Genomic DNA, 25,373 nt, shown 5'->3' with positions numbered 1-25,373 from the left:
TAGTCCTCAGACTGCCAGGTCTGCTCAAGGTGTCTAACGCCAATTGCAAGTTTGGGGATATCCCCAAATTACCCTCAGGTTGGAGAGTTTGCTGGAAGAACTCCCTGAACTCACTAAAAGCTATTGTGTTCTGTTATAGTTTATTACAAGGAAAGGATACATTAAAATCAGACAAGGGAAGAGATGCATGGGACAGAATCTGGGAGTGTTCTGAATGTGAAATTCCTCCTGTGCTCAGGGTGCATTATCCTCCCAGCATTGATGTGTGACAATACACACATCTTACTGTAACCTGGAAAGTTCACCTGAGTCATGGGGTCTAGAGCTTTTATTGGCACTGTACTACTTGGGCATGGTTAGTTGATTACCCATGTGGTTGAACTCAGGCTCCAATCACCCCCTTCATGGAGGTCAGGCTGATATTCTGTGGCTTGAGGGGCCTACCACGAGTCATTTTCTAGCATAGTGAATTATCAAGTGTGATCCAAGGGCAACTGTGAATTTCAAAGATATTCGTATCACACCAGAAATTTTAAGAGTTTAGAGGTTACCTCCCAGGAATTTTGGAGAAGGTGCAGAGCTCTTTTTGGGCAAGGTCAAATTCTTTACTACATCCAGCCCAATGATAAATAATCTGTCTTCATGTTCCCATTTAATCCTCAGAAATCTGTGAATAAGCATTATTATTATTATTACTTTGATTGTATCTTGAGGAAACAGAAACTTAGAGTAACTGACCCATGATTGCACAATAGTGGAGCTGGGATAAGAACCAATTTTGTCTGGCTCCAAAGCCTGAGCTCTTAACCACTGTGCAGTGCAATTGCCAGGTGTTCAGGATTTGTGATACCACTCAAGATATACCAAGATAAAAGTGGCATGGTCCATGTCTCTATCAGGTGCCTGGCAGGAAACAGATGGCCTACATATTCTTCCTAATTCAAAAGACTTTGATGAAACAACCATTTTCAGAAGTGTAAACGATAGCACAGGATGGTGCTTTATCCTGGTGCCAGCAATAACGGGGCGCTGTTAGCAACCCTAGCCCTGAACATGAGTGGAGTCAGTGATTCCTGGATCTCAGAGACAGTAGGCCCAACTACTGCGTGGAGGCTGTGGCCTCTGGTAGGGAAACACAAATACAGCCAATGCACAATCCAGTTAGGAGTGGGGGATTGAGAGCTCTGGTAAAAACGCTCCAACCTAAACTTCTTTCCTCCTTCAGATTTCCACCCAGTGTCTCCCATTGACTGAAATCTCCAGGAAGCCTGGAGAAAAAGAGCTTACGGACATAGTCTATACACAGTCCTAGACACAGATCAGGGTTGAAAAGTGTGGAGAGTTGATCTGGAGGGATAAATAAGAAAATATTCCACAGCCCTCTGCTCACCATGAACTCAATTATAATAGGGTAAAGAAATAAATACATACATAATGGCAACTCAGGGAATAAATATCATCTTTAACAGAGATAGTAAGAATGGGATTAGGTGCAGTAGAAGGGCTGAAAAAAAATCATCAACCAGCAGAAACACTTGCATCTTTTCTTGAAGGATGAATAGATTACTATTTGGGCAGGAGAAGGATGGACATGCTCGATGAATTTTTTTTTTAATAGGCAAGACACGGAGGCTTGAAACAGTGAAAAGAACTGTATAATGTTCATCAGGCTTGGTGTGGACTGTTGGGGGAAGCAGCTAGTGATGAGCTTGTGAAGTTAGACAGGGCCAAACAGGGAGGAACTTCAAGTACCTTATTAAGTAAAGAGTGTCTTGATCCCCCTAAGGCCATGAGAGACATTCCATAATTTTATGATAATATTTTAATTTAAGAAATTCCTTCTGGCAGTTTGGAAGATAAATTAGAGACATATGATTTGGTGGCAAAAGATCTGTTAGGAGGCTATTGCAATAGTTTGGGTAAGAACCACAGAAGATGTAGTATAGGGAAGGGGTCTGATGAGCTTGCTGGATGCAGAGGAAGACAGCATGGAGCACGTGCAAATCACTGCATGAAGTGGAACCAGGATCACTTAGGAGGCTGATGACACAATGAAAACGATGGTCATTGCTAATGGCATGTGACAACAGTACTCAGATATTTAGGTGTAAAGCATTTGAAAAGATGAGCATTTGTTCATCAACATCACACCATAAGACACTTTTTCCTTGTCTCCTTATCTCCCGATAAAGAAGTCTTAAAGAGAGACTTTCATTAGATGATGTTGCACATGGGCATCTGAAGTCTAAACGGTCATGAATTTATAAAATTGTAAGGTCAGTAGGAAAAGGAAAAGTGATTAGATGATGGACCAAGAAATGATGAAAAAACTTAACAGCAGTGGAAGAACTCTTGAGTTATATAGAAAACCTTTGTACCCTAAAGAGTGAACCCTCAGTAGTCATGAACATGAAAATGGAAAACTATTTTTATGGTTCTATAACCACTATTCAGAAGGAAGCTAGAAAACTTACCCACTTTGGGATTTATTTATCTAACAAACTTTGGTCCAGCACTTGTTACGTACCAGGCGTTATTATACTATATTTTAGGTTAGATCAGATTAGATTCTCTCTTTGATCCTTATAAAGACTTAAACTTTACTACCATATTATTATTATTATTACTACTATTATTATTATTATTTGAAACGGAGTCTCGATCTGTCGCCCAGGCTGGAATGCAGTGGCACGATCTCGGCTCACTACAACCTCCACCTCCCAGGTTCAAGCAATTCTTCTGCCTTAGCCTCCTGAGTAGCTGGGACTACAGGCAGGTGCTGCCACGCCCAGCTAATTTTTTGTGTTTTTAGTAGAGATGGTGTTTCACCATGTTGCCCAGGCTGGTCTCAAACTCCTGAACTCAGGCAATCTGCCCGCCTTGGCCTCCCAAAGTGCTGGGATTACAGACGTGAGCCACCGTGCCCAGCCTACTACCATTATTATATCATTATCTGATAATATAAAAGGATTCTGATTCCATTCCCTATTCCTATCCAGGCACAGTTACCACGTACAGTGACGCAGTTTATTCACTGACAAAATATGCCCGTCTTAGGGAGTGAGTCAGGGCCAAAATCCCCCGCTGCATGTGAGACATGACTTAGGCTGACATTTACCTAGAGGAGAGGAAGGACCACATTTCACTATTATTCATCCAGAAAAGTTCCTTTTTCCTAATTTACACAAAGGCTGATGCCTGGCCCAAATTTAAGGTCCCACTGAGAACAGAGACTTGGCCAAGATGCCATCCAGTTAACTGTGCTCCCCACAGACTGTCTAGCTCTCTCTTGCCAACCAGGATCCCCTTCCCCAAAGTTCCAAGGGTGGAGCTCTAGTTCCTTGGCTTCTACTTGATTTTCTGCTCTGAATAAACCGATTATACCAAACCTATCCAGGTACCCATAGTCTCTGCTACAATCTCAGAGCATTTATACCACCATAGGCAGTTCCAACATGCCTTCAGTATAGGATTTGCTAAGTCGTGAGTGATGTATATTTGAAGTAGTCCCTGGCTCAGAGCGCCTAGATATGGGTAAAATAATGGAACTTGCTATCAGGTATTGACAACCTGAGATGATTTGAGGGCAAGGGATGGGTGGGGAACTGATTGCTACAGGTGTGAAATCATTAACTCTGGTCTCACTTTGTCCACCACTTCCTGAGTTTGGAAACTGAAAGCATGGCCATTTAGAACCTCTGTTCCCTGGAAGCTAAGAGCTAGATCATAATTCTTCATAGACGGGTGATGAGGCTTCCCAGTACCCTCTTCATTAAGCTCCCCTTCCTCCCTACCTCCCTCACTCCCCACCTGTAGTCCCGACAACAAACCAAATTTCCACAGTCCCAACTCAGGCAACCTGAACCCTTTCTGGCTAATTCCACAATTGCCAGGAAATTTGTTTCTGATAAAAGAGACTCACTCTCTGATGTTGGTTCTAGGTGTCTTTTCTTAATAAATAGGCAAGATCATGACGTGCATCTTAGCCACATAAGAAATTAGTAGAAAATGAACAAAATCAAAACAGCATGGGCTTCAGGGTCAGACAGAACTGAGTTCAGTGCTAGAACAGAACAAGTGACTTCACATCTCTGAGTCTCAACTTCAAAATATGTAATATTAGGGTACCAATAATTACCTCCAAGTGTTGCTGCGAAGATGGAAGTAGGGTCCCCTACAAAAAGTGCCTCATATAGTTGCTGGCAAATAAGAAGTACTGGATGAGGCACTTGGAGGAATTTGAAAGACTACCTCTGCCTGGCTTGTTTCCTTATCCAAAAGGAGCCCACAGAGCAGCTGATCTCAGAGAGAAGTCACTGGTGAATTTGTACCCTGACTTCCCCCATCTGACAGTATGTAATAAAGGAATAATACTTATGTAGATATGTGTTTGAAGTACCAGTTGCCATCAACATGAACATAAAGAACCTATTAGATTCTAAATACCTCGTGTAAGCTAAATTACTCATCCGCATAGTGTGGCAAAGACTTGCCTTGGAATTAGGCACTCAACTTCTAAGTCTGGCTCTGCCTGTCATCAACCATGTGTCCTTGGATCGGTCACACCCTTGCAAAATCACAACTTTGCAAACGAATATTTGCAAGAAACAGATGAAATAATTGATATGGGATACAACATAGAGAAGAGGTTTAATATATTAGAAGTCTCTACAGTTTTTTGTAGATCACTACTGCCAAACTTACAGACTGTGAGATGACAACAACTGTACCCTGAATTGTCATTTCAAATCCTTTATTCTTCAGTATGTTTTGGGAAATGGACTTGTTGATATTTGGACAAGTTAGCAACATGGGTTTGTTTTATGGGCTGCCAGTACTAAATGTTGTCTGTATGCACTTTCATCTTGTTTTTATTTAAGCTTTTGCATAAACTTCTCTTCTATGTTGATTTGACCTTTTCAAAGCCCTGTTCTCCAAGTGTTTGAGACAAGATGAGGATATGTAGAGTGATGAAGCTGAACTCACACCTTTTAGACTGAGACGGGAGTAAGCCCAGGCAATTGGGTCCCATGCCAGGAAAGCCTATTAAAATATCAAATGAGGAGTTCATGACAGGTTTAACTAGGCTCTTGTGGCACACCTCCAAATCTTAACTTAGTAAGGTTGGGTTTTGGCTGCAACAAACCAGCTGTCACAAGCTGTGTGAGACCATTAATTATGTATGTGAGCATTGATAAATTAATGCCTGATGGCTAAAAAAATTAGGGGTTCTTGTTTTGTTTAATATACCCTCTTCCCACCTTTAATGGAGTTCCATGAGAAAATTACATTGTACAACAAGTGTATGGAGCTACAATGAATAAAATGAACATTAACAAATGCATGGCATAGATCTCACTGCTAAAAGACTGAATGTTGGACTCATGTTCCTCATAGGTTACTCTTATGGTGGACCACCTATTCTGGCATTTTAGATGATTGTCCCGGGAGATCATTCTTAATGGATCAGGTGGGCTTATAATGAGGCCATTTTTTATAGTTTACTAACCAAGAAACTTTGGATCTGTTCCAAAATACAACACCTTATTCTGAATACCTGTACTATAATGATAATAGCCTATATTTATTGAGCAGTTATGGAGTACCAGGCAATTGCAAAGCGTGGAGATTATCCTAGTAATTATAATATGATATTAATAACATATAAGTAATGAGAGAATACACTGAGGCAGGATATCCTATGACCTCGAAGCAAAGAACACAAGAGGAGAGGAGAGGAGAGGAGAGGAGAAGGAAGGGGAGGGGAGGGGAAGGGAGGGGAAGCCTTTGTGTATTTCAGTCTTATGCTCAATATTGCAGGGGGTCAGCTGAGTTTGGGCCAACACTAGCTGTTAGAGTACCCCTTGAAATGTCAGATTCTCAGAACAAAGAAAAATCATTCCTGATATTTCATTTCTGACATATTACTAGGGATGACAGCCAGTTGATATGAGTAGACAGTGAGATATGGTTACTAGAATTTGATTTCATGCTAATAACTTAGAATCCATGGTTGACTGATTGTAATAATGGCTCCTTTTCTCATCCCTCAATGTAAATCAATCCCTTTGCCACATAATTTTGTAGTCCTTCTCATTAAAGAAAGATAAAGTCTATTTTGCCCAAAATTGAGTATGGTTGGCATTGTGACTTGCTAAGGCCAACAGAAAGCAGCAGAAGTGACCAGGCGCAGTTTTGAGCTTAAGCCTTAGGAAATCTTCTTGAACTTAGGCAACTGCCACGAGAACATACTTGGGCTAGCCCACTAGAGGAGGAGACACATGGAGCAGAACTGAGTTGCCTCACTTATCTCAGATGGGGCCAACCAAGACGAGCCAACAGCCATCCAACTCTGGAACTCAGAGTGAGCCCAGCCAAGATCAGCAGAGGCATCTAGTTGACCTGCAACTGTCTGTAGACATGAGAGCAAACCCAGCCAAAATCAGCTAAGCCCAGTTCAGATCAGCTGAACTCTGAAAACTCAAAAACCAGAAATTTGTTTACTGTTATTTGCCACAGAGAATATCTGGTTGTCATGCAGCATTATTGTGGCCATTGATAAACTATATAGAGTCTTATAGAAGCTACTATTTGACTCTAGATTTCTAAGAACAAATTCACTAATGAGAATACCGTTTGTAATTTACATCACAGGGCTTGTGTTACTGAGTCAACGAAAGGAATCTTAAAGCTTATCTTGCCTACCTGTCCAATCTTAAATAGAAGTTCTACCAGATTCAATTCTACTCAAAACACATATATGGAAATTGCAAAGCACAATTTTCTTATTGGGAAGGATGATTCTCAATAGAAGTATACACTGAAGAGACAGAGCAGAACTGTGCTGTGTAACTCCCTTTTTCCCTCTACACCAAGATTCAGTGGGTGATATTTCCTTCATTACTTCTGTAAAGGGTCTCTGTTGCTAATGGGAGGAAGTTATATCCTTCAACCGTGTTGGGTGGAAAAAATGGAGAGCCATCAACCTAAAGTCAGAGCTTACTTTCTATTGTCAACTATAGCCATCACTTGTGTGTTATTCATCATAGCAATGCCTGACAGGCAGTAAGGAAAAGAAGACAATGCTCACAAGTCCCCGTGATTTGCAGGTTCTATTCCCCAGCAGCCTCCCTCTCAGTCAATGTTTTCACATCATGACAATTTACAGATGGGCACAAGGTCTTCCTGGAGTCAAGAGATGATTATTCATTCCAAAAGAACTCTAAACAGGGTTCTCATTAATAAATTTGTTCTTTACTCCATAACTTAAACATAACATCAGGTGGTTCATTTATTAAATGTCATGCTTGAAGCCAAGCTTTGTGATGAGATTCGTAACCCAAGTGTGGGTTAGCAGATGAGTAAGTTAGGATCCTGGGTCTACACAAGAATATGAGTAGTTGGGAACCAGAAAACTTGGCTGAAAGACATTCCCTGACTCTAGCATGTATTGCTCAGATCCACAAAATTTATTTTACTTTTAGAAAGACCCCCAGTGATATGCAGAATATTCTATTTGATGGTTAATATTCTGTGTCATCTTCACACTAATCTAGATGCTTGCCTTGAAGGTACATGGTAGATGTGGTTAACATCTACAATCATTGATCTTAAGTAAAGATAATGTAGCTGAGTCTAATCCAATCAGTTGAAGGCTTTAAGAGCAAAAACTAAAGTTTTCCAGAGAAGAAATTCTGCCTCAAGACTGCAACATCAATTCCTTCCTGTGTTTTCAGCTGCCAGCTTCCTCTACAAATTTGGGATTTGCCAGCCCCCACAATCACATGAGCCAAGTCCTTAAAATAAATCTCTTTCTCTCTCTCCACATATACAATACATTAAAAGATATATATTACATGTCTAATATACATATGTATATATGTATGTACATATTACATAATACATACTCATATGTAATATATGTATTATATATGTGTGTGTGTATATATATATATATAAAATATGCATATACCTTACTGGTTCTGTTTTTCTGCAGAATCCTGGCTAATACACTACATCAATTTAAACTTCCATCACTCTCACAAAATTAACTTCTGCAACCCTGAAGGAACTACTTGCACCTATTTTGCACTCAGTATCTGAACTTGCTTTTGATACATTTGTTTCTAACCATTTTTATGGTTAGAAGTCTTAGGACTTGGATGTGAAGTTGCTGTGTGTATTATTTGCTATGACTTTTGAGGGGGACACTGTTAGCATTCTGCTCAGGTAACCTTGGATCCTTTTTAACTTTACCACTTTACCGTGAGTCCTTCCCCAGAATGTTGTGTGTTTTTGCTTCTGCAGCTCTCTTTGTTGGGTCTTCTCTTATGTTACTGAAGCCTTCTTCCCCATGAGCACAGAAAGCCTATGTGTTAATTATCTTAGTCAATGACCGACTGATGTGGGAATATGGAAGCCCAGTATCCTTGCCTTAAGTTGGGGTAAACTCTGAAATGTAGTTTACACTCCAGAGGTCCCTGTGGGATCAGATTGAGTCTGGGACTCTGGCTTGACTTCTGCCCATTTCCTGTCCTGCTTCCTGCCTCTCTTACCACTGTCTCCTAGGAATGCTTGCTTATCTCAGGCCTTGCTTCTGGCAAGCTCAGTCTAAGACGCTCTGTTGTATTCTCCTTTGTCTGGAATCCAGATTCTTATTCTAGCTATACTAGCTTGGAAGAGCCTGGAGAGATAACCTGCCTGTAATTCAGCAGACCATCCCATCAAGAGTGAAATTTTTAGTTAGTTCTGTCTCCCTGAGTAAGATCCAGAGAGATCTGACAAAATACTAAATACAGAAATGCAAAAGCAAAGGTAGAATTTTAGAATGACACATTCATAGCAGCTCAGAGTTGGAAGAAACCTAAAAGTATTTCATCCAAAATCCCACCTACTCCTGAATTCCTTCTTTAACATCTCTGGAAAGTGGTCATTGCATTCTTTTTGAATAGTCTCTACTTTTCAAAGCATCATGTCCCATTGTTCAAGTGTTATATCAGAAAGTTTAATCTTTCACTGAGTCAATTTATTCTCCTATAAACTTCACCCATTTGAAAAAAGAAGTCTTTGCTGTTTATAAGAATTGCACTGAAGAAGAAGAGTGATCCCAGGGGCTAATGCGCACCACAGTGTAATTCCTTAATGAAAAATTTTAGAAGTTTCATTTTATACCTGAGTTTAATCCAATATCCCTCCAATAGTTGCCTTGTTTTCCACAGGAGTGACAGAGCCTCGAGACACATATGTAGGGAAGATAAGACATTTCATTGTTCAGCATAGGAGAGACCCATGGCTACAAGTTAGCAAACTTCAGAAAGACTTCTCATAAGACTGTTGATAACATACTTGAAAAGGTCCTAGTCCTTATCCAGTAAACACTTAGGATCTATAAAAGGGTTTACAATATGTGTTCAGCTGAGTGAGACTCTCAAAATCAATAAAGATCCCCAGTGTTTATCTGGAGGAGGTGAGCATCAAGGATCTCTTGTTAGTTAAAAATTTTTACTTCTAGAAAAGATGACATAAAAACCAATTGATTATGTAGGGACTGATATCAGTGTGAATATACATAGTAGGTCTAATTCCATGTTCATTTAACTGCCATTTAAACATTTGAGTCCTGGTCTAAGGCGCTCCTTGACCATCTTCAAGTGCTCCAGTCACTTTTCAAAAGATACAGCGAAGCTCATTCCTTTCAACCCTTACCTCTCAGTGCTGTGCCCTCTTCTCTTCCCAGGGATTCCCTCTCTATATTCCTTTCTGGGCTCTGGGTCCTCGTGATCTTTGCATTTTGTTCTCCATCAAACTTTGTTCCTTGTTAAGAGCTGAAACTAGAGTGGAGATGACTATTAATTTAATATTCTTACTCTGGCCTAGAGACCAACATGATTTCCCCCCATCAACATTCTGCTCTGAGCTCCTATCATCCCCATTACCCTCTCCAGCCCCACTGGTCTCTGCTGTTTCTCAAACACTCCTGAGACTCATGCTTCAGGGTTTCAGCATTTGCTTTCTCTCTGTCTGGAAGGATCTTCCCCACATGGATTCTGATGGCACCTGGGTTAATCCATTCTCACGCTGCTATAAAGACATGCCTGAGACTGGGTCATTTACAAAGAAACGAGGTTTAATTGAATCACTGCTCTGCATGGCTGGGGAGGCCTCAGGAAACATAATCATGCCAGAAGGTGAAGGAGAAGCAAGTACCTTCTTCACAAGGTGGCAGAAGAGAGAGAGTGAAGGAAGACACACACTTTTAAACCATCAGATCTCATGAGAACTCACTATCACAAGAACAGCATAGGGGAAACCATCACCATGATCCAATTACCTCCCACCAGATCCTTCCCTCGACACATGGAGATCACAATTTGGATTGGGGACATAAAGCCAAACTATATCAGAACCCTAACCTCCTTGAGGCTTTTGCTCTACCTTCTTACTAGAGAGACCTTCTCTGACCACCCTGCATATTTCCTCTCTATTTCCATTCATGGCATTTGTTACTTCTTGATGTTTATAAGCTTCTTCATGTACTGTCTTTCTACCCCTATTAGAATATCATCACTAGAGGGCAGGGAATGTGTCCATTTTATTTTCTGCTGCCACCTGAAACTCAGAACTATGCTTAGCATCCAGTGTAACTACTCTATGTCTATATAACCAAAAATCAAATTTTCATATTATCAAGGTTCATGTCTTAGCATATTTCTTTATTTGCAATTTTTGTTTTTGCAAAAGTTAGAGGAGTATCTCTGCATCTCTGCCCCCAGCTACCTAGATTTCCTTCCTAAAGGCAACCAATATAATAATTTCTTTATGTATCATGCAAGGAAAAATTTTGCATATACAGGAAAATATACATAAAGTTATTCTTTTTTATATTTTACTCAAATGAAATCACACTATGCATACTATTTTGCTAATTAAATAATACAACATGGAATCATTTCACACCAGTATAAATCAAAATATTTAAAAAAATGTATCTGCACGGTCTTCCACGGAAAGGATGTGTCATAACATATTTATCTAATCCCCTATTGATGGACACTTTGCTTATTTCTATTGCATGATTTCTTGGCACACTCATTACTTTGATCATTTTCAAGTGTTACATTGGACCATATACAAATGCAGATATTTAACCATTTTGTATTAAGAGGATAAATTTCTAGAAGTAGAATTGCTGGATTACAGGAGACAGACACTTGTGAAGTCAATCAATATTGTCAAATTGCCCTCCAAGGAGGATGTGCGATGACTTTCCCATTACGGGAGAGTTTCTATTTCCCCACACACCATGCTGGCACAGAATGTTATTAAATGTTCTTAACTTTACCAATTCGATAGGCAAAAAGTGATACCTCATTGTAGTTCTAATTTGCATTTCTTTTATTATTAGGCTGAGCATCTTTTTATATGTGTAAAAACCATTTGTATTTCCTATTTTATAAACTGTTTTGCCTATTTTTCTTTTAGGTGTTTTTATCTCTTTTATGTTGATTTGTAGATTCTCTCTATTAAATAGATAATTTCTATACTTGCAGTCTGAGTTGCAAATATTTGCCCCTAATTTGTGCTTTGTCTTTGAATTTATGCTTATTTTTTTCTTTGTGGAATTCTATGTTTACATTTATGTGGTTAAATTTATGTTTCATGTTGGTTTTGTGTTCTAGGAAATGACTTCCTTTCTCCAAGATTAATTTAAAAAAATTCTTCCATATTTTCTTCTAGTATTTTATGGTTTCAATTTGTATTGAATCTTTTAAAAATATGGAGCTTATTTTCAAGTGTGGGTGAGGTCAGGAGCCAGCAAGATATATATATTTTTTCAGATGGCTACCCCATTTTCCCAACTCCACTTTTTGAAGTTGGTTTTATCCCTTTTTCATATATTAAGTTCTCATACATATTTGCGTTTATATTCTGCTCTTTCTGGTATATTTCACTGACCTGTCTGTGCATGCATAGAGCAATACCACATTGCTTTAATTAGTGTAGATGTATAACATGTTTTAATAAATGGAAAACCTAGATTCCCTTAATCGTTCTTCTTTCCTAGCATTGTTTTAACTCTCTCTGCTTGCCTAATTTCCATATTAATTTTATACTCAACTTATCTAGATTCCCCCAAAAAATTCTGCTGAAATTGAATTTAATGAGTCTATTGTTTCTTCATTAGGCATGATGTTGATTTTCAGATTAAGGTACCTTTAAAATATATATTCATATAGTTGTATGTCATATAAATAAGCATTTATCTTTTTATTAAAGTTTTATTAAAGTGAACTATTGAATTTTATCCAATACCTTTTCAGTAGCTTTAGAAATAATTATATAATTTTTTCTTTTGATATGTTTCCCTGATGAATTACATGGATGGATTCCCTAACATTTCAATACACTGGGATTAAGACCCCCTTGATTATAGTATTACTTATTTAATGCATTCTGGATTCTGTTTGTTATCAATACAGGTAAATTAGTTTGTTCTGCAATTTACTTTTTTTTTTCTCTTTATTTATGGTTTAGGTTTCAATATTATGCTAAATTCAAAAAGGAGAATTTCAAAAACTGCTTTATACTTCTGCGTTCTGGAACAGTTTAGGTCGCATTGGATTACCCTCGTCCTTAAAGGTTTGGTGGAATTATTCTGTGAAATCATCTGGGGTGGTTGCTTTGAGCGATGTAACACTTTGACTATACTCCCAGGTTTAGTGGATGCTAGTGAACTTAAGTTTCAGGGCCCCTTGCATGGGATCCTAATAAGTCCCTGAAAGGGCCCTAGCAATTTGTCCACATGATCATATGCTTTTGTGAAATCTGTAAAGTGAGATGTTTTAGTCACAATTTGCTTAGGCCACTATCTCCATGCTAATTTCTACATTAGCCTTCTGTTTCTGTCAGGTGGCACTGGAGGGACTGCAGACATTTTTGGGGCTCTGGCTAAAGGGAACGTGGTAGACTTGAAACTAGGCTGCTCAGGCCGGGCGCGGTGGCTCAAGCCTGTAATCCCAGCACTTTGGGAGGCCGAGATGGGCGGATCACGAGGTCAGGAGATCGAGAGACGATCCCGGCTAACACGGTGAAACCCCGTCTCTACTAAAAAATACAAAAAAAAAAAATAGCCGGGCGAGGTGGCGGGCGCCTGTAGTCCCAGCTACTCGGGAGGCTGAGGCAGGAGAATGGCGTGAACCCGGGAGGCGGAGCTTGCAGTGAGCTGAGATCCGGCCACTGCACTCCAGCCTGGGCGACAGAGCAAGACTCCGTCTCAAAAAAAAAAAAAAAAGAAAAAAAAAAAAAAAGAAACTAGGCCGCTCAAATCCCCCTTTAAGAAAGGAGTTGCGCCGGGCGCGGTGGCTCAAGCCTGTAATCCCAGCACTTTGGGAGGCCGAGACGGGTGGATCACGAGGTCAGGAGATCGAGACCAACCTGGTGAACATGGTGAAACCCCGTCTCTACTAAAAAATACAAAAAACTAGCCGGGCGAGGTGGCGGCGCCTGTAGTCCCAGCTACTCGGGAGGCTGAGGCAGGAGAATGGCGTGAACCCGGGAGGTGGAGCTTGCAGTGAGCTGAGATCCGGCCACTGCAACTCCAGCCCGGGAGACAGAGCGAGACTCCGTCTCAAAAAAAAAAAAAAAAAGAAAAAAAGAAAGGAGTTGCATCTCACCTGCAGGAAGTGTGGGCAGCAGTCTGCAGCTGCCGGCTCCTTTGGGGAGAGCCTCCCTGCTGAGTACGCTACCCTTGCCAGGGCAGCCCCCTCACGTGGTGATTGAGTGAGAAGAACAGGAATGCCCAGGCATTTCAGCCCAGTGGAGGATACTCTGACAAATGCTACCGTCTGGAGGGCTCTCTACAGCACTGTTGATGTCTTCCTTTGTGCGATCCCACTTCCCATCACAGCTGTTGATTCCTAACAAACACCTTGCACCCGAAATAGCCTCCCAGCATCTGCTTCTAGAGAATCCAGCCTGCAATAAGAAAGTTCAGTCAGACATACATTTAGTTTGATTTTAACAGGATACAACGCACACGCACAAACACTACGGTTTTCAATCAACCATAGTCAACCAACTTCTGTGTTTTGTTATTTACTGTTGCCAGATTTGGTGTGTAGTCTTGGCTTCCAAAGTACTCCTACTCCCCAGGGTATTTCCTCACCTGGCATTATCACATGAGTGGTGCCCGGCTCTGCAAGTATCCAGGGTGAAAGAGAAACCAAGTTTGAAGTATAGGGAATCACAATGTAATCTGTAAAAAAGAAAAAAAAATTCAATTGTCACACACGTAAATGTGTAAGCAAAGAACTTGTTTTCAACCAATACCAGTCAAAATGGAAGATTACCCTGAAAGAAAAATCCTCAATAATGCAGCATATTCACTTAAAAAAGCATCACACTTTAAAAAATCAAACTGCACAAAATAGAACTTAAAATTCTCCTACGTAGGGCACAAATCTGCAGCAATACTCAAAACAGCAAATACATCTGTATGTGAAGTAGAATGGCATTTGTCTGCTTTTGTGTCCCTATATATTGAATAGAACCTTAGCAAAGTTGAGCAATTCCAGACAAATGGCATGCCAGATTACTACTCAAACCTGAAAGAGCCTGAATAAACAAGTATTCCAGTGACAAAACCACACATATTTATCAATATGTCAATGCATGTTGCTTATGAGCAATTTGATTACACAGTTATGCAGTTCAATGTAACACAGAAGAAATTTTAAAATGCTTTAAATTGCTCTAGGTAATGAGCGATATAAATTCAAACAGTACTTAAGATTAGTCATTGCATAAGAAAACTTAAAATACCTGAAAATACATATCTCATATAGGAAAAAATATGGTGGTTTTCCGAAACTTGCCAATAATCCTAACATACTTTTATATTATCAGTAATGAGTTGTGAAGCTAAAAAAAAACTCTAAGAGACAATAATTTAAAAATTTGAATTAATATTGCTAGAGGAAAGACCAAATCGCCTTTCTCATCTTTCTATAGAAAATGATGCTCAAAAAGCATTATCATATGAAGAGATAACAAAGTATGCCACCAAAAACTGTTGCAAAAGTACAGTATGGATGTATTGTTTAATAAAAATACTACATTATTTACCTGAGTTTTGCAATATTTGCATTTGGGTTTACTATTTTGCTTGTAATTTATCCTTTTTTATATCTTCTTTCCAAACAAACATTAACTTTGCTTTTTTTTTTTTTTTTTTTTTTTTTTTGAGACAGAGTCTTGCTCTGTTGCCCAGGCTGGAGTACAGTGTTGTGATCTCGGCTCACTGCAACTTCCGCCTCCCGGGTTCAAGCAATTCTCCTGCCTCAGTCTCCCAACTAGCTGGGATTACAGGCACATGCTACCACGCCTGGCTAATTTTTTTGTATTTCTAGTATAGACGGGGTTTCTTCATGTTGACCAGGTTGGTCTTGAACTCCTGACCTCAGGTGATCCACCTGCCTCAGCCTCCCAAAGTGCTGGTATTACAAGCGTGAGCCACCTCACCCAGCCTCACTTTGCTATTTTTATTTCAATATTTTTATATTTATTTATGAAGAGAACAACAAAATTTTTTAAGTATTGAGACCCTAAAAACTGGAATCCAGTTCTGCTCTTAATATGTGTGTGTGTGTGTATGTGTGTGTGTGTGTGTGTGAATGCAAACATAAGCAACTTATGGAATTTGATCTTTTCAGATGTTTTATTTCTTACAGGTCAGTTTTAGTAATCTATGTATTCCTAGATAATCCTTCATTATCATTACTCATTTTATTCTGCTTTCCAATTTATTTGCAAAAAGCAAAGTAGTCTCATATTTTCAATTTCTTTTGTCAGTAGTGGTTTGCCTCTTATGATCTAATTTGTATGTTCTCTCTGTTTTTCCTGAGTTGGTTATCTGATAGAGTTTACCTATTTGTTGTTCCTCCCTTAAAAACAGTTTATTCTGGCCGGGCATGGTGGCTCGCGCCTGCAATCTCAGCACTTTGGGAGGCCAAGGTGGGTGGGTCACCAGGTCAGGAGTTTGAGACCAGCCTGGCCAACATGGTAAAACCCTGTCTCTACTAAAAATACAAAAATTAGCCAGGTGTGGTGGTGTATGCCTGTAATCCCAGCTACTCAGGAGCCTGAGGCGGGAGAGTTATTTGAACATGGGAGGTGGAGGTTGCAGTGAGCTAAGATGGCGCCACTGCACTCCAGCCTGAATGACAGAGACTGTCTCAGAAAAAAAAAAAAAAAAAAAAATGAAAAAACACACACACACAAAAAGGTTTTTTTTTAGTTCAACAATTATTTACCTGAATTACTTTCTGCTCTTATTTTTACTTATCCATTTTTTTTTCCTGGTGTGCCTTTCCTAATTCTTTTTTTTTTTTTTTTTTTTCTCAGCATATAATTGAATTTTGCTTTGTAAAATCTGGATTTTTTTTTTTTTTTTTTTTTTTAAGATGGGAGTCTCACTCTGTCATCTAGGCTGGAGTGCAATGGTATGATCTTGGCTCACTGCAACTTTCGCCTCCTGGGTTCAAGCAATTCTCCTGCCTCAGCCTCCCAAGTAGCTGGGATACAGGCACACGCCACCACGCCCAGCTAATTTTTTTGTATCTTTAGTAGAGACGGGGTTTCACCATGTTGACCAGGCTGGTCTCGAACTCCTGACCTCATGATCCGCCTGCCTTGGCCTTCCAAAGTGCTGGGATTATAGGCGTGAGCCTATTATAGGCACGAGCCACCGTGCCTGGTCAAACCCAGATGTATTTTTAAATTACAGAAGTTAAGCCATTTATAGTTATTGCCACATCAGATACATTTAATATTGGCATCATGTTATGCTTGCTGTTTGTATATACTTTCTTTACTTTTAAAAAACTTTTTCTCTATACAGTGTGTGTTGTATTTCTTCAGATCATTTGGAAGGTTTAATGTATATCTTCTGGATAAGTTCTTCAAAATTATAATAACATAATACACTTAATGCTGTCTTTCTTTAGACAGTGTCAATTGAATTTCTATAACAGTGATAAAATTGATGCATGTCCACATCTTCCCTTACCCTACTCACCAATTTTAGTTGAATGACTTTCCAAAAATTATCATGTTTAAATGATATCTTTTTACTCCTGGTTATAAAGGATAAGAACATAAGAACACACTTACACTTAATTTTTTTCTCATCCTTCTTTCTCAACTATTGTAATTTATATAGTTTCTACATTGGTAATGTATGTAGCATTTGTATTTTGTTTTGTAGCTAAAATACTCTTATTCATTTAGTCTTTATTCTACTCAGTATAATCCTAACGGGGTGGGGTTTTTTTTCTTTCTTTCTTTCTTTCTTTTTTTTGCTATGAATTCTCCAGTCATCTCTTTGTTGACTAAACATCATATTCCAGTGGTTTCTTCAAGAAAAATTCACAAGGACTACACATTCAAAAATATTTTTCTGGTTTTTGTTTGTTTGTTTGTTTTGGTGTCTGAGCAAGGTGTAAAATTAATGGGTCTTACTTTATTTTCTTGAAGACATTGTCACTTTTGTGTTTTTATATTGGGGCTTCTGATGTTATTTAGAGGAAATATAGTTGGGTCAATGGAATTCCTAAAGTCCCAGAAATTAAAGCTTCTAAATTGGTCACTTGCTCCCTAAATTGGGTGAAACCTGAAGCTTTTTGATGCTTTCCCTCTGATATTTTGTAATCTGGGTTCAAGCCAAATGTGCCCCTTTCCAATGATACCAACTGATTTGGGGTAATATAATTGGTTATTCAGTAGCAGTTTGTTGCCTTTTTAAAAAATTGTTCGTTTTTAACTCTGTATTTCCTAATCAAAAGCCTGTGTCGATTTGGGGTCCATGAGAAGCTAGTGCTCACCCTTTCTGAGGATCAGAATGATGCAACTTTGTCACACTCCTCTTTCTTCTGTGGCTGACAAGAAGCTTGCAGTAAATCTCATTCCTATTCAAAGGCACTTTTCTAACTCCTGTATTTGCCTCTTCATCCTCTCATAGTGCTGACTTTTTTCTTGGCCCCCTTGCTCACATGCGGTGTCTTTTGGTTGCTAGTCCCTTTCCAGGAGAGCATCCTTTCCACTCTCTTCCCATTGCTAACTCCTAGACACCCTTCAAGGCTCAGCTCACACATCAGCTCTTTCTGCAAGCCTTTATGGGTGCTTCCACAACCTTCTATGATTGCACTCAACCCAATGCATTATAATGTTTTTGTTTATGTGGTTCCTCAACTACACATAAACTGGGAACTCTCTCAGGATGACATAAGTGTTTTTTGTTTTGTTTTGGTGTTTGTGTTTTTGTTTCTTTTTGTTTGTTTGAGACAGTCTCACCCTGTCACCCAGGCTGGAGTACAGTGGCGCATTCTCAGCTTACTGCAACCTCTGCCTCCCGGGTTCAAGCCATTCTCCTGCCTTGGCCTCCTGTGTAGCTGGGATTACCAGGCACCCGCCACCACGCCCTGCTAACTTCTGTATTTTTAGTAGAGACAGGGTTTCACCATGTTAGCCAGGCTGGTCTCAAACTCCTGCCTCAAGTGATCTGCCCGCCTCAGCCTCCCAAACTGCTGGGATTACAGGTGTGAGCCACCACGCCTGGCCGACATAAGTGTTTTTAATCTCTGATTTCCCAACATTGAACACTGGATTTATGTTTATTCAGTGAATAACTAAATGAAGGAATGATGCTTGTTCTTCTATTTTTTTAAGCTGTAAACCATATAAAATATATTTTATCAAGGGCCCCCCTGCTATCTTTCAAGGCCTTTGCTTTCCGTATTCAGTTGTATCATTCATCACTTCCTTACATAGACCATCTGACCCAAGCAACCAGAAGTCTTTACTCACGTACTTTGCATTTCCTCCCTCACCCCATCCCCAACTGGCTCTGAAAAACCAGACATCCCTCATTTAATCTGGTGACATTGCCTTTCCCCTGACTCCACTTACCTTGCAGCCAAAAGATAATTGGATGCTTGGTTAAGACAGAGCCCTGGCAGGAGCTTTGCATTCTTTTCCCCTGATGTGTCTGTATTTTGACACCTGTATTACTCTTCTGGGCTTCTCCAACTGACTCTCTGGTTTTAATTTGCCTCAACATACCATTTGGTTTCTTCAAGTAGCTGAACTGCTCCCTTCTTTTTGTCCCTGGAAGAGGGGAGCTCATTTAATAATTTCATAGTGGAATGCATTATTTCTTATAAAACTGATTAATGTCTCAGCTACATCAAGGAAATGAAAAAACAGATATCCCTGGCAGTTTAGTCAATTACTGATCGGCCATATTTCCTAGGTTCCATTATCAGATAGAAAAAATAAACACTGAATTTGGAGAAAAATGATCTGGAGTTGATCCTAGCTTTATCACTTGCCCATTATGTTTCTTTGGGAATGTACACTTCCTGAGATTTGATTGCCTCCTTGGAACTAATGATTCTTCTGTGCTTCATAAGATTATCATGGGTATGAAGTGAATTTATGAAGTCAAGAGTCATTTTAAAACTCTGATGGATTACATAAGCAATAGTTGTCATTATATAAGAAATTTCAAGTCAAATCTGTAACTCCTACCTGATCTTTTCTTTTCAACAATGGTTATATTTTTTAAAACATACAATATAGTTATTACCCTTTTAGCAACAAAATCAATGAGGGCCAGTATGTGAAGTTCGAATACATCCTGAACTCAATGTGTTCTAATTTGTGCTAAATTAGTTTTTGACACACCCTATCCCAATACCACTGTGTAATATAAGGGTTGTGATCAGTTTTATAAATTTTCATGTCATACTCCTAAGTGGTGACAGAAATTCTAAGCCTACCAATTCATTTGTTCAAAAATTCATTTGTTTCTCCAAGTATGAATTTAGAAGTGTGCTTCCTAACTGTGGCCTTTAAAAAGCTGTGTATTGGCCAGGCACAGTGGCTCACGCCTGTAATCCTAGCACTTTGGGAGGCCGAGGTGGGCGGACCACGAGGTCAGGAGATCGAGACCATCCTGGTCAACACAGTGAAACCCCATCTCTACTAAAAAAAACACAAAAAATTAGCCAGGTGTGGTGGCAGGTGCCTGTAATCCCAGCTACTCGGGAGGCTGTGCCAGGAGAATGGCATGAACCTGGGAGGCAGAGCTTGCAGTGAGCCGAGATCGCGCCACTGCACTCCAGCCTGGGCGACAGAGCAAAACTCCGTCATAAATAAATAAATAAATAAATAAATAAATAAATAAATAAATAAGCTGTGTATCTGGCTCTGGAAAAAGTTCTACTCAGTCTCATCACAGTGGGGCTCAAGCAGTGGATGTGATTTATTTTGTGTTGGTTTTCATCATAAAGCCCTGGTGTTGAACTTTAGCTTCTTTGATTCAATAATGATAATGCTAACGAATGACAATGATTATGTTATTTCTAAGGCTTCTCTGGAGCTATGTATTTTAAGAAATTAAGGCAATTTACATGTTTTATACTTGAAATGATGGTTCGTGACCTCACTATATAAGGCATTAGATATAGCTAATTATTTGCCTGTGTTAGAATCACCTTATTTTGATATAGAAAGCAGTCTTTTTTACTTTCTTTGCTAGATTTCAATTTTTTTCTAAAATTTCAGTAATCTCATTATTAATTTCCAGACAGTAAATATTAATTGTGTAACATTAAATACACAAAAGCATGATGATATTTAATAATATTTACAACCTTATTTTTGATACTACGTATCAAAATGGTTGTATATGTTCTTGCAAATAAACACACACATGCACACTCATTTTTAAAGTGAAATGTATATTAAATATTTCACCTGGGACATTTTACAAATTTTTCCCTGTTTTAAAACAAATGCCTATTTATTATAAAAAATTTGAAAGGACGTTTAAGATATATATATATATATATATATATATATATATTTTTTTTTTTTTTTTTTTTTTTTTTTTTTGAGACGGAGTCTCACGCTGTTGCCCAGGCTGGAGTGCAGTGGCGCGATCTCGGCTCACTGCAAGCTCCGCCTCCTGGGTTCCCGCCATTCTCCTGCCTCAGCCTCCTGAGTAGCTGGGACTACAGGCGCCCGCCACCGCGCCCGGCTAATTTTTTGTATTTTTTAGTAGAGACGGGGTTTCACTGTGGTCTCGATCTCCTGACCTTGTGATCCGCCCGCCTCGGCCTCCCAAAGTGCTGGGATTACAGGCTTGAGCCACCGCGCCCGGCCCGTTTAAGATATTTTTACTCATTAAAGACATCTTAAAGAAAGTAAAACAACAAATTACCAACTGCAAGAATTAGTTTGTAACACAATTAATTGATAAGTGACTAGAATCAATAATATATTAAAAATACATAAAAAGTTCCTTTAGGCTGGGCACGGTGGCTCATGCCTGTAATTCTAGCACTTTGGGAGGCTGAGGTGGGCGGATCACAAGATCAGGAGATCAAGACCATCCTGGCCAACAGGGTGAAACCCCATCTTTAAAATAAATAAATAAATAAATAGCTCCTTTAGATGCAAAACAAAAAGACAAAATACCCTAATGAAAAATGTATTTTAAAAGTATGAACAGGAATAAAATAGGAGCAGAAATACAACAGGCTAAAAAAAAACACAAACAGATGTTCAATCCCCATAGTAATTAGGAAAATATAAATCAAGATTAAAATGTAACTTTATAGCCAGTTGATTGAAAAATAATGTTTTGGACAAATTTGTGATGGACAACAATTTTAAAAGTTTGAAGAATATCAAATTTTGAAAAAAATTCGGGAAGAAGTTTAAGATGTTTTTACTCATTAAAGACATCTTAAAGAAAGTAATAACAACAAATTCCCAACTGGAAGAATTCATTTGTAACACAGTTATTGATAAGTGACTAAAATCAAGAATATGTTGATATTCTTGATATCAATGGCACAAACTTTGGAGACAGAGAGACAGAGGAGAGAGATTTTTGTCCATTATTAATTACCTAGTCTCAGGTATCCTATTATAGCAGCACAAAATAAATTAATATACCTTCTATGGAAAATTGCCTCAATCACATACCTTACGAAGGGATGCAGCCAGTGTTTTTGCCTTTATAGCAGGGGCCATATTCAGTACCAAATAATCACTCCCCAGCCATGATAATTTAACTAGAAATGATCACCTGACTCACAGTAAAATAACAGGTTGATAACTCAGACACTCTGATTTAAAAAACATGGCAACAAATTCTTTGGCACCCTCCTATACAGAAGATGGAGGTCGTCTATGCCTCCTCTCCTCCAAGCTGTGATTGCCTAGCCAAAAGAATATAGCGGAAGTGGTACAGTATCAGTTTCCAAAGCCAGGCCTTCTGAGGTTGCAACCTCTACTTCCTCTCTTTTGAAATACTAGTCACCATGCTGCAGAGAAGCACAAGTAGCCATGTAAAGAGGCTCACGTGGGAAGGAACCTAGGCCCCTGGCCAGCAGCCTCCACTGAGCTCCCAGCCAACAGCCAGTACCAGCTTCCCGGTATGTGAGTGAGTCATCCGGGCTGCTGTGGGAGGTCAGGGACTCTGAACAGAGGGACTGGCTGAAGCCGCGGCAGAAGAACAGAAATTGTGAAGATTTCATGGACACTTATCACTTCCCCAATCAATACGCTTGTGTTTTCCTATGCCTGTCTTTACTTTAATCTCTTAATCCCGTCATCTTCTTGGTAGACTGAGGAGGATGAATGTCGCTTCAGGACCCGGTGATTGATTGTGTCAGCTGCACAAATTGTTTGTAGAGCATGTGTGTTTGACCAATATGAAATCTGGGCATCTTAAAAAAAGAACAGGATAACAGCAATGTTCAGGGAACAAGAGAGGTAACTTTGAAAGGGTCACCGGTGAGCCAGACGGAAACAGAGCTACATTTCTCCTCTTTCAAAAGCAAATAGGAGAAATATGGCTGAATTCTTTTTCTCAGCCAGGAACATCCCTGAGAAAGAGAATGCGCCCTGAAGGTAAGCTTATAGACGGCCCCTTTTAAGGTGTCCTGTCTTTTATGTTTGAAGCCCAAGGGATGAAATAAGCTCCGGTCTCCTGTAGCGCTCCCAGGCTTATTAGGATGAAGAAAATTTCTGCCTAATAAATTTTGGTCAGACAGGTTGTCTGCTCTCAAACCCTGTTTCCTGATAAGATGTTATCAACAATAATGCGTGCCCGAAACTTCATTAGCAATTTTAATTTCACCTCATCCAGTGGTCCCATGATCTCCCCTGCCTCCATTTGCTTTGTGATATTTTATTACCTTGTGAAGTACGTGATCTCTGTGACCCACACCCTATTCGTGCACTCCCTCCCCTTTTGAAAATCGCTAATAAAAACTTGCTGGTTTTACGGCTGGGGGAACATCACAGATGATGTCTCCCCCGGACACCCAGCTTTAAATTTCTCTCTCTTGTGCTCTTTCCCTTTATTTCTCAACCCAGCCGAGACACTTTGGAAATAGAAAAGAAACCACGTTAAACATTAGGAGCAGGTTCTCCCGATACTGGGCTATGGATCCTCCAGCCCCATTTGAATCATTTTGGTTGATACCCCGTGAAGCAGAGATTAGCTGGACTCACTGAACCCTGCCCGATTACAGAGTCACAAACGAGTATTGGGATGGCTTGTTACACTGCAACAGATAACCAGAACTCCTAATTTCTCAGGCCCCACTTCTTAGATGTTTTAATGTGGCCTAGCACAAAAACATTTCAGGAACAGGGAGTGATCAATCCCATTAGATGCCTGTGATTAGGAATTTAAATTAGAAAAGATGGAGAAATAAGTGTTGGCAAAAAAGAGAAGTTAGAAGTCTACCAGGATGGAAGAGAGGCCATGAAGGGAAAAGGAAGTAAGGCAAGAGATGCCAAGAGAGAACTCAGGGAGCCCGGGTTAACCCCCAGCCTATGCTGCCATGTGACTATTTACATTAAACTTTCTCTGCATAGACAAAAACATGGGTTTTGCTGGTAGTCAACACATCAGAACTCTCAAAATAAAACTAATCCTGAGCATCACCTAGTTAAGAGAGAAAATGACTTATCATTTCCCTCATCTGGGATTTATGAGTATCTCTGGAATAACCAAAAAGTGACTAAAAAATTTTTAAATGAAGACAAAGTGGCTCACGCCTGTAATCCCAGCACTTTGAGAGGCCAAGGTGGGTGGATCACCTGAGGCCAGGAGTTCAAGACCAATCTGGCCAACATGGTGAAACCCTGTCTCTATTAAAAATACAAAAATTAGCCAGGTGTGGTGGCAGCATCTGTAATCCCAGCTACTTGGAAGGCTGACGCAGGAGAATCACTTGAACCCAGGAGGTGGAGGTTGCAATGAGCCAAGATCATGCCACCACACTCCAGCCTGGGCAACAGACCAAGATTCCATCTCAAAAAAAAAAAAAAAAAGACAAAGAAACTTGTCTTGATTTACCAAAGGACAAAGAAAAAGACAGACTTTGATGTGTGTATTAGTTTTCCATTGTTGTTTAATAAGTTACCACAAACTCAGAGGCTCAAAACACCACCAGTTTATTATCTCACACTTTCCAGGGGCATGAGTCAACTGGGCTCTCTTCTGAGGGCCTTACAAGGCTGAAATCAACGTGTTGGTCAGGCTGCGTAACTGGAACTACCATTTCTTCCTAGTTGTCCCTGGGGACTGCACTCAGGGGTAGTCACATGGGCTCCTCCACTGGCTGTCTCTCCACATGGCTGTCTACTTCTTCAGGACCAGCAGAGCAACCGCTTGTACTCTATACCTTTTCCTTCAAGAAGAGAACAGTGTCTTTGAAAGGCTCACCCAATTAAGCCACACTCACCCAGAATAATCTTCCTTTTGATTCGCTCAAAGTCACCCCTTTAGGGACCTGAATTACATTTGCAAAATGTCTTCATTTTTGTCATATAACCTAATTATAGTCATAGTCTTGCCCCATTCAAGGGGAGGGGATCATATAGAGCATATATATAAGGGGTGTGGACAGTTTAGGGGCCATCTTAGAATTCTGCTTACCACAGTAGCGTTATCAGGTATAATTAATTATAGGATGCCAAGCTAGATGTCAATTTCAGATAAACAACAAATAATTTTTTAGTATGCTTGTTTCCCAAACTTAGTCTTCAGAATGTTCAAGTGCCTACAATAGGGTCATGAGCTCAAATGTTTCCAGGGGGCAAGAAGGTGATGTGAGTGCAGAGGCCACATAGGAACTGTGGCCGACTTAGAGGCTCACACCTCAGGTAAGGGAGGCCACAGCTCTGCAACTGCAGCTGGCTGTTGTCATGAGGACTCACAGGCCAAGTGGCAGGAACTTCTGATGCTTTTTCAAGAGATAGTACTTCTACTTGAATTTCTACATGAACTC

The 25,373-nt window shown here is 39.7% G+C and overlaps 1 long non-coding RNA gene across 5 annotated transcripts in view; it reads right to left on the bottom strand.

Moving 5' to 3' along the window:
- Window positions 1-25,373, bottom strand: part of LOC105487889 (uncharacterized) — a 550,215-nt gene that overhangs the window by 153,985 nt on the left and 370,857 nt on the right. For 3 of the 5 annotated variants that reach the window (XR_011621439.1, XR_011621440.1, XR_011621438.1), the window contains 3 exons: window positions 14,165-14,254; window positions 13,674-13,974; window positions 9,706-9,830 (listed from right to left, as the gene is read on the bottom strand). This is a non-coding gene — a long non-coding RNA (uncharacterized lncRNA). Of the gene's footprint in view, window positions 1-9,705; window positions 9,831-13,673; window positions 13,975-14,164; window positions 14,255-18,963; window positions 19,153-25,373 lie in introns of those variants that run through there. The other 2 variants (XR_003019447.2, XR_011621441.1) reach the window with 2 other exon arrangements.

The sequence above is a fragment of the Macaca nemestrina genome, chromosome 3 (assembly GCF_043159975.1).
Source record: "Macaca nemestrina isolate mMacNem1 chromosome 3, mMacNem.hap1, whole genome shotgun sequence".
NCBI classification, from domain to species: Eukaryota; Metazoa; Chordata; class Mammalia; order Primates; family Cercopithecidae; genus Macaca; species Macaca nemestrina.
Note: the sequence above shows the minus strand (reverse complement) of the source record. Positions and strands in the feature narration are given on the sequence as shown.